We start from the raw sequence: 8,004 nt of genomic DNA, 5'->3' as shown, positions 1-8,004 counted from the left end.
AAATACTGCATGTTATTGCAAAAATAAATAAATAATAGGGTGTGGCTATACTATTTAAGGGGAATGGCTTATAACATGTACAGGGGAAAATAAGGACTTACAATGCGCACAGTTAAAAAGAGAGAAGTTGAGCACACATATAGCTTAATTCACAAGGTTATTACACCCGGATAAGGATACTTATTTCCAAAACGTGACAGTTATACTGTTCATTAGCCTTAGATGCAGAATAAAAACTTATACTGAGAATTACACCCAGCTACGGCTCGCGGTATACTGAGACGCCCCAGCGGATCCCGACATCGAGATCCGCCCAGCTGCGTGAGTGACAGCTGGCTCTGCCTATCTAGAGGCAGAGCCAGCTGTACTCTCCCCCTCCCCGTCCGTTCCGCCAGTCAGCGCTGGCAGATCGGAGCGGGGAGAGGGGAATCCAGCCCCTCCCCCTGTCACGGGAGGTGAGCGAACCCGGTATGTGTTCGCTCACCTCCCGATCTACTGAGCCGACCTGTGACAGTCTCATTGTCACAGGTCGGCTAGAACTATGAGGTGAGTGGAAATCACTCATCTCATAGTTCTCCTTTAAACAACAAGGAGCAGCATGCAATGATTTCATCAACATTTGCAATAGCTTAAAAACCTTTGACTTTAATATTACTTTAAATGTACCAGTTTTTGACCAGAGAGTGGAGCTTTTCTTTACATATGGATCGGAAAAAAAAATACAGTTTGTTAGGACAGAGATTGAATAGAACGAGTTCCAAAGTATCTCAAACTTCTTTTAAGAATTCTAAGTCAAACTCTATGCAAAACCTTATTTTTTATTTTATATACTAGGTTTCTTTGGCGATTTGTGACCTCTTTGGTCGAATTTCTCTTTTACTTCCTGTGTAGCGACCAAAACAGATATTGAGGGGAATGTCTCCAACATGGGCCCTGAAAAGTTTAGCTACGCCTCCCCTAGGAGCAGAGATAATAAGGTTCCTCCTGTGAAGAGAAAATAAGGTTCCTCCTGTGAAGAGATAATAAGGTTATGAAAATCTTATTAAATAACCGTATGTAACACTTGGAAGTGCCACTGCTTACATCTGACGTTCATCTGACGTATAATCCATAATTAATAGATGAGAAGAAATAAACCAGATGCAATGTTTTCATTCTTAGCTCATTCCGTGTGGTGTTGTCATTCATTTTAAATGACTCATATAATTTTATTTGTATGTCTTTGAATAACAAGTCTGTATAGGTCTTACATTGAACATCCAGCCATTAATTAGATCAGTTCACATGTACTCTTTGTTTATTATCTTATGCTCCAATTAAACAGGTTTCTCACACACAGCATTCCTGGCGAGTCTGACCGAAGCAAGTGGACGGCGGTGACTAAGCTGTACGACCAGACATGTTTTATAAATACATCCTCTGCCGGTAGAGCCAGTCAGGCTTTCAATCATCTTTCTGCACCATCAGAAGGAAACCGCAGTATTATCACCAGCCAGTCAGAGAAGAATGATGGGGCCCTCACAGATCTTGCCTCTTGTAGCTTCTTAAACTAATGGGTCTGTGAAAGATAGTGTAAAAATATGGTCGGGAGGACGCTAGTTTGTGTCCCCCCGTTACCCTAAGGAGAACTATGGGGAAAAACACTGACCCCATAGTTCTCCTTTAAATAGTATAAGTATACAGTTTCAGCTTGTTATTGAGTTCATGACCAGAATAGTTCCATATATTGATTGGATGTGTATGGCCATAGCATAAACAGAACCGGGAAGAGGCAGCCAGAAGAGACAACCACAAAAAGGGCTGGACCTGCCCTAAAGACGTAGAGCATGCTCCCTTTGCAAAGGGAATTTTTACTTTGCAAAGGGATTTTTTTGCTTAGTGAATGTGGCAAAAACGTACAATTCAAAGAACACCAAATCACATGCAAGGAAAACAGGATTTTTTTCTGGAACCTGATTGGATGATAAGCCACACAGCTTCACCCCGTCAATTAAGCTAATTGAAAATTAACTTTGCAAAATGAACATGCTTTGCTGTTTAAGTAAGTCAACCGCTATGTACAGTAACATCAAGTCATCAGCACTTAACTCAAGGGGACTGTGCGTTTCACAGATAGAAGTCCTTAGGTTTGCTAAACTAACATTAGGCCTGTTGAAGTAGTTTACGGCTCATGGGGGAGTACATTTTGACTTTTCTGCCATGAATGCTAAAGGGCCTAGTCCCTGCACTGTCCATAACTATGTGCCTCAGTGACAGGTGTCACCAGGACAACCAGAGATGGTGAATCTTCCTTGCGGGGACACAGGAGTAAAACATGACAAGGGTTCTAATCCGTTCCCAACTCTATCAAAAGCTTTAAAAAAACAACGGATATACATACTGTATGTCTTAAATAATGTCTTTTTATTTCTGCCTGGAGTTTGTCTTTAATGCACCTGATAGATGGCCTTGTTTGGTTACACTCTATGAGCATTAGAACAGTGCACTATGATTGATGAGTGATGTTGTTGTTCTCAGTACATGTTAATGGAAAAACATAGAGTAACAGTGGTGTGAGAAAGCAATCCTTCTCCCAGGTGGCACTTATGATGGTGAGTAATCCCAGAGAGGAAACCTGAGAGCTGTTTACTTATCTCTGGCCTTCTTCTTCTGACTCATCACAGGGTTGCAGTAACCGTGTTCCCCGTCTCCCAGTCAGTTTCATTTCTATATGTATGACAAAGTTCATGTTGCTATATAAAAGTGTACACCTCCTTTCTCACAAATAGGACACTGTAAGCAGCAGGGAAATAATACGTTTGGCAAACAGTATTAATTACCCATTAATTACCTATTCCACCTCCCCTTAAAAACTGTACATCTACTCCTTCAATCAGCTCATTCCTCACAATTATTACCTTCTGTATCATTTGCCCCTCCTTGTATATTGTAAGCTCTTATGAGCAGGGTCCTTCTAATCCTTTTGTATTGTAATTGTACTGTCTCCCCATATAAATCCTGTATAATAATAATAATGTTGTTTCCTAGGTCTCATTTACATTTAAGTAGCTGTTATGGAGTCACATAGCTGCCTACAATAAAAAAAAACAGAACACTCCCATTGACACATTATGGGGTGATGTAAACAGATAAAGGTAAGATTAAGCCACACTGTCAACTTTGTAGCAGTTGTAGCTTACAGGGACCCTGCCCCTAAAAATCAAGGTCTGCTTTTTATTTGCAAGTAATCTTTATTGAAGAATTTTCAACAATACATGTATAAAAGGCAGGATTTATCGCAGACGTATCACAATCACAACAACAAAAAGTCCTGTATGATATAGGCATGTAATAAAACAGCACAATAAAGAATAAATAAAAATAAAACATACAATAAACAATAAACACAGCGCATGCAGCACACTCATTTTTGGAACCATGGCACATCTACCCAGTAAGTCTGATCTCTAGGTGTAATAGAGGCATAGTATACGCCAAGTAAGTGGACATGTTATCGAGGGGGGGGGGGGTGGGGGGGGGGGGCAAGGTCTGCTTTTTGAGTATGCCCCACTGAAGAGGGAAAAAAGGTAAATATTTCCTCCCACGGCAGCTAGGAGAGGGTGATGTCATCCTCTTTCTGGCAAGATCTGGCCAATGTAGAGTAGGCCAAAACTTGCTAAGAAGATACTGCCAGCACCGTTGTGGTGAGGCCATATTGCTGCTTTTTAAATGGACCCCCATTTTTAAATGGACCATATTGCTGGTTTTTAAATGGTCCATTTAAAAACCAGCAATATGGCCTCACCACATCCATACTGCTACGTCAATAAGGCACATTTATAAGGCACAGCAGAGTGCTTCTCAAATAGGCTTAGTGCAATTAAAATGAATGAGTTCAATAAAAAGAGACCTCACCCCACCGCAAGTCATCTATCAAAGTTATGTGGCCTGCTCTACTCCAATGTTTCCTTTAGCAGAGAGAATTCCTAAGGACACTGTAGGCTTTTACACAACACAGCCTGCAATTTATGAATGGGCCATAAAATGTAGTCTGCAAGGTTAGGTAGAGTAACATTGTGAAGTATAGCAGATAGTGATATCCGCTCTCCATTATAAATGGCCCTTTAGTGTTTGGCAGCACTACTAAAGAACATGCAATTTAAAAACAATGCTTGCACGTAAAGACCTGGGCACAATCTCAGAGAAGGTGAGAAGAGCACTTGGAAACAAACTTTAAATGAATACAGACCTCTTTTAATCTCACATAAAAGGCCCCAAATCTTAACTTTGCCCAGGTTATTGGCCCCAACATGAATGATCAAAACATCTGGAGAAAGCTAAATTCTTGACAAATGAATTGGTTGGTTCCAAAGATTTCTTTATCTTAGACCCCGGCCCTTACACACCACCAAAAAACTTGGAATTCACTATCCTTCAACTATAAACTCCCTGAATAAGACCTGGTTGCTGCTGTCCTCCCAGCCCAAAGCATAAAAGAATGGCCAACCATCCAGATATTGCATTTGGCTGAACCTAGAAAAAATCAAATTAATTAATAACAAGATCAGGAAGAACATAAATTCTGTATCTATTACTTTCCCAATGCCCATCCCCTCTAAGCTCATTACAGGAGAATTCAAGAGAGCTAGGAGGGGATGGGCATTGGGAAAGTAAGCAGCCCCTATTTGAATGGAATGAGAAGAAAATTGAAAGCCAGATAGATTGAGCTTGTTAGTGGTGGCAAACTGGCATTCATTTAAAAAAAGGAGCCTATAGAAGGGAGTCTAGCAGAAAGAAACTCCAAGACTCTCAGAACAGGGCAAATACAAGGGTCAGGTACTTTATACAATGTAATCAATCAACCTATATCCACATAATTGTTTTTTGACCTTCGAATAAGCATTTTTTTATCGAGTTATCAGCTATCAAAACATCACGAAATAATAAAAAGGAGTTGCCAGATATATAATTGGTGACATAAACTCCAAAATCCTAAGTGCACCAAAGAAGGCAAGGACAATGGAGGACCAAACCAGACTTATCTCAAGATGGGAGAAACAAACTAGCTTTAAAACATTAATAATTTTTGGATAAAAAGATCCAAAATTGGCCATATACTGTCACATGGGGAGACCATTAAAAACCTCTAATAACCTGATTAACTTAAAAGAAGGAAGATAGCACTGGCAGACCTGACAATTTTAGAAAATGTGTTAGCTAAAATGTGGTCTGATGACAAGTTCAAGTTTGACTTAAAAGAGAACTATGAGGTAAGTGTTTTTCTCCATAATTCTCTTAAGGATCACGGGAGGGTATTAACTAGCGTCCTCCCATGACCCAAAGCTCAGTATATCGCGAGCTACGGCTCGCGGTATACTGAGACCCCCACAGCTGGGACGAATCTCGACATTACTGTCGAGATCCACCCAGCTGCGTGAGTGACAGCTGGCTCTGCCTATCTAGAGGCAGAGCCAGCTGTACCCGCCCCCTCCCCGTCCGTTCCTCCAGTCAGCGCTGGTGGGGAGGGGGGGAATCCCTGCAGGGAGCTGTGACTGACAGTCACAGCTCTCTGCAGGGAGATGATCAAGAAATGAGCGAGCAACGGTATGTGTTCGCTCACTTCCCGATCTATTGAGCCGACGTGTGACAGTTTAATTGCCACACGTCGACTCGAACTATGAGGTTGAGTGATTTTCACTCACCTCATAGTTCACCTTTAAGTATAAAAGCAACAAAAGATAGAACAGCATATGAATTAACATGTGTAAACTCACAGGGCTATTCACAAAAGGGTAAAGGGTTTGGAGAAGGCAGGAGAAGTGAAAAATCTAGGCTAAAATAGCTGATTTGGAAAAATTCTCCAATTCAGCTCACTTTCCAGTTCAGCTATGTTGTCCTAGATTGTTCACTACTCCTGCCTTATCCAAACTCCTCACCCTTTTGTGAATAGCCTTGTCAGTTTTGACAATTTAACAAAATGAACACCATTTTCTGTTGCAATATTTTAATAGAACACAACACAAATGTATAACAGTGTTTACACCACTGATATATAGATATTACAAACAATAGTGCAAATATTAGATGGATCAATAGTGCAAAACATTAGCAAAGTATCTTAGGAAAGAAGACACGTCCATTAAAAGGACGTCGAGGAAAACTACAGGTCAAGAACATTCCAAATAATTCTGCATGTATAGAATGTTATAACACAGGCAGGGTGCTCATTCACGGTGGCTGGCCCTTCAGTGTTAAATCAAGAAATTGCCTTGGAAGACAAAAAGAAAAGAAAAAAAAAATCGAGAAAAGAGTAGAAAGGACAAGAAAGAAAGTAAGGAAAATGGGTCTCCAGCTGGGGGACTCAAGGCAAAAGCAAAATGAACACCATTTTGACCAGGTATAAAGATATTCTTTCCGTGTCTAGGGAGCAACTGAATTCTTCAGATTAGCAGCGACTTACCCTAGACCAATGCCTCAGTCTGGGCATTAAAGGAGAACTATGAGGTGAGTGATTTTCACTCATCCTCATAGTTCTAGCCGACCTGTGACAATGAAAATGTCACAGGTTGGCTAAGTAGATCGGGAAGTGAGCGAACACATACCAGCGTTTGCTCACTTCTCGATCCTGTCACTGCAGAGAGCCGTGACAGGGATTCCCCCCTCCCCGCTCCGATCCTCCAGCGCTGACTGGCAGAATGGACGGGGGAGGGGGCGGGTACAGCTGGCTCTGCCTCTAGATAGGCAGAGCCAGCTGTCACTCACGCAGCTGGGTGGATCCAGACATAATTGTCGGCATCCGTTTCAGCTGCGGCGTCTCAGTATACTGAGCTTTGGGTGACGGGAGGACGCTAGTTTGTATCCTCCCGTTACCCTTAGGAGAACTATGGGGAAAAGCCCTAACCCCATAGTTCTCCTTTAAAAGCCATCGTCATCTGCCACAGAAGGCAAGCTCTTTGAACCTCAAAAACTGCTAATTAGATAATAAATTCACAATTTTGTGAGTCACAACCGAAACTTGGTTAGCCTTTAGCCAAATATTATATTTCATGCACTGCAAAACTGAAAAACGAAGGAGCTTAACAACTAATTCTGATTTAGATGAAAACCAGTTTATGAAGAAAAACATGGCTTTGTTATCAGTATGCAAAATAATCTGACACTTCTGGAAATATTGACTCCAGGTGACTACTGAAACAGTAACAGGAAACAGCTCTAATAAAATCAAATTATGCAAAATATCTGGAACTCTCCACAAAGGATGCTATTCAGAAACACACCAATGACCTGCTAAAAATACGCCAAACCCTACAGAACCTGACACATCTGTGAATAAACCAATGTCAATCTTCAACAAAATCCTGTAGCCCTATAGTACACCCATTAAAACTTACCGAAAATTCCAATCTTACCTCTAAATCTTCCTCAAGGTGCCCATACACCTGATTATTGCACGATTTTCGTCCGTGATCGCTGTTTCGTCAGATAATTGGCTGAATTTCGTCTTTTAAGCAGACTAGAAAACGTTCTTCGATGGATTAGTGGCGTTTTCGTACAACAAAAATAGCTGGGATCACCATCTTTTTGGTATTGTTTTTGGCTCCACCATTCTGTTGTCTGTATAGTTATCTTGCCAAGGTGACATTTTGGCATTGTTGCTGGCATCAAGGCCTTTGACATTAACATGTCTTGAATGGGGCTGTGCAGTGGCATTGAAAGCCTTTATAAAGCAGTGCAATGCAGGTGGCCACCAATGCAGTATGAACATTTGTGTTTATATCTGAAGTTTGTTAAATTTTTACTTTTCAAGCCCATGGTGGGTGTGCAAAAACTAAACATCATAGTGAACAAAAAAGTGCATGTTAACACAGACAATAACGTGCACTATGGTGTGTCAAATGGTCCATTTCTTGAAAAGATAGGGCCCTTTCCCTGACCTCCTGACCCCCAGAGACGCAAGGCTCCTGGCAGAGGCAGAGCACCAGTGTTCACCTAACCGAGAAATTGAGAGAGAAGCTTGCAAAGGCC

Source organism: Nanorana parkeri, unplaced genomic scaffold, assembly GCF_000935625.1.
Source record: "Nanorana parkeri isolate BGI_ZX_2015 unplaced genomic scaffold, ASM93562v1 scaffold1023, whole genome shotgun sequence".
Lineage (NCBI taxonomy): Eukaryota > Metazoa > Chordata > Amphibia > Anura > Dicroglossidae > Nanorana > Nanorana parkeri.
This window is presented reverse-complemented; position numbering follows the sequence as displayed.